The sequence below is a fragment of the Arachis ipaensis genome, chromosome B08 (assembly GCF_000816755.2).
Source record: "Arachis ipaensis cultivar K30076 chromosome B08, Araip1.1, whole genome shotgun sequence".
Lineage (NCBI taxonomy): Eukaryota > Viridiplantae > Streptophyta > Magnoliopsida > Fabales > Fabaceae > Arachis > Arachis ipaensis.
Window position 1 is genome coordinate 8,173,321 of NC_029792.2, and position 2,176 is coordinate 8,175,496.

The 2,176-nt window shown below is 32.5% G+C and overlaps 1 long non-coding RNA gene across 1 annotated transcript; it reads right to left on the minus strand.

The window, feature by feature from the left end:
* LOC107612324 lies at positions 206–1,571 on the minus strand. Its single transcript, XR_001613698.2, has 3 exons — positions 1,321–1,571; positions 1,049–1,118; positions 206–586 (listed from the first exon to the last, which is right to left on the minus strand). It is a non-coding gene; the product is annotated as an uncharacterized LOC107612324 (long non-coding RNA).

Genomic DNA, 2,176 nt, shown 5'->3' on the forward strand with positions numbered 1-2,176 from the left:
CTTTTTTTTTCAAACATATATATATATATATATATTTAAATAACATGCTTTTTTATTTTATTTTTATATCTAATTCTACTCATATATATCACAACATAATAATTAAACTTAAAAGCAAGGTTGCAAAAATCGAACCGGTCATTGAACCGGTCAAGCAACTGGTTCAATGATTCAATGGTTCAATGGTTTAACTAGGATCGAACCGTGGTCAAACCGGTTTAATTTAATATACATTAAAATTATATAAAATTTCAATACATAATTTTAAATATACCAAATTTTCCTTGCTCCACCTGGCCTGTTCCTCCAAAGGCTTCCTTTTTTCTAAATTAGTTGGTTAAGCTACATGCAAAACTAAAGTTTCATGTTTTATTTTGATTAAAGTTTCAAAACTAAATCAACAGATACTATGGAAAAAATAAAATTGCATATCTAACTGAAACAAAGTTCTCACATTTCTACAGCCTTTTCAATATTCTTGATCTTGACAACCTTAACTTCAGAGATCTTTTTCTGAACCTTGGCAAGCTTGCTTATCTCCTCAGGGTGATCAATGCAGTACTGCATATGCTCCTTCAATTTCAGCCTGCACCATCGAAACAAAACAAAACAACAATACAATTTACACAAATTCAAACAAATCAACCTCCATAATCAATTAGTCTCAGAAAATAACAAACATGCATATATTAACAAAATTTATCAATAAACAAAATCAAAATGCATAAAAATAACATAATGTTCTACAACAATAAACAACAGTAACATATATTTTTATTGTATGAAACGAATTTTACTGGGAAAATCATTTTGTGATTGCATCTTCCAAATTAGAAAATCAGAAACTAACAAAATTAACCATCAACAAAATTAACTCAAACAAGCGGCAGCAATTCAGAATATTAATCCCACGCACCCAGAATCACAAAATCACAAAATCAGTATTATACTAACTCAGTAACTCAAAATAGTAAACCCAACTAACTCAGAATCACAGAATCAGTATTATTAAAAATAATTGAAAACAAGCAAAAATAAATTGACGTACCGGCAGCGAGGGAGAAAGGAAGTGACAGCGATGAGATCTTGGATTTTTAAGTGAGTGACGGATCGGCCATCTTCAACATAAACAATGTAGTGAAAAAGGGAGGAAATCAGAATAAATAAAATTAACAAAAAAAAAATGAAAAATCAATAACTTGTTCCACCCACAACAGAGGAAACAAATAACAAAACTAAAGTGAAAAAGGGAGGAAATCAGTGAAAATAAAGAAGAGCACGAAGAAGATGTTGAAGAACGGCGAAGATTGAAGAACTCACGGCGACGGCAAAGAGTCCACGGCGGCACGGGTACGTTCGCACTACGCACTGAGAGTGGTGCTTAACACAGAGAGAGATGGCTCGGAGACAGAGGCGTTTCGATGACGAGAAAGAGGCGGCCGACGACGGCGTGGACATGGGTGGGCTTCACGGCGAGCACAGAGTAGCGGCGGCTGTTTGCTCTGATAGGGTTAGGGATTTCGCCATTTTGGTGAATACTGAGAGTGAGATAGAAGGGAGAGGGGATTGGGGGCTTTCAATATTAACCCGATCGAACCGGCCAGTCCAATCCGATTTTTCAGAACCTTGCTTAAAAGTTTAGAAATGCGATGAGAGAGGTATATTGAGCCGCTAATAATAATAAGGTCTTATATATCTTTTTATGGTAGGATCATCTTTTATTTCTAGACTTATGTTTCTATCTAAATAAAGATTGCATGAATCTTTTTTAAGATATATCTTTCGTAATAATGTTTTGTTGATAATAAGATTCTGTCATTCTTTTACTCTTTTGTCTGTTTCTTTAAAATAACTCTGAGAGTGTTTGGTTAGAGGTTAAAGCAGGGTGAAGATTTAAGAGAGTAATTTTGTTTTGTAAAATTGAAAAACAAGTCACCCTAAAAATTAAGGTGAAAGAAAAATGCCAGCCACTTACAAAGTATATATACAAGAGATTTTGGGTTTGTTTTTTAAAATAAATAAAATAAATTCATTATTTACTTATATATACTTTTTTAAAATAGTCACCAAAAAAAATATACTTTTTTAAAATATTTTCATTTTCCCCTCGTTCTTGTTTGAAGAAGAGTTTAAAAATTATATTTGAACGTATCTCGATATGTTTTAGGTTTTTTTT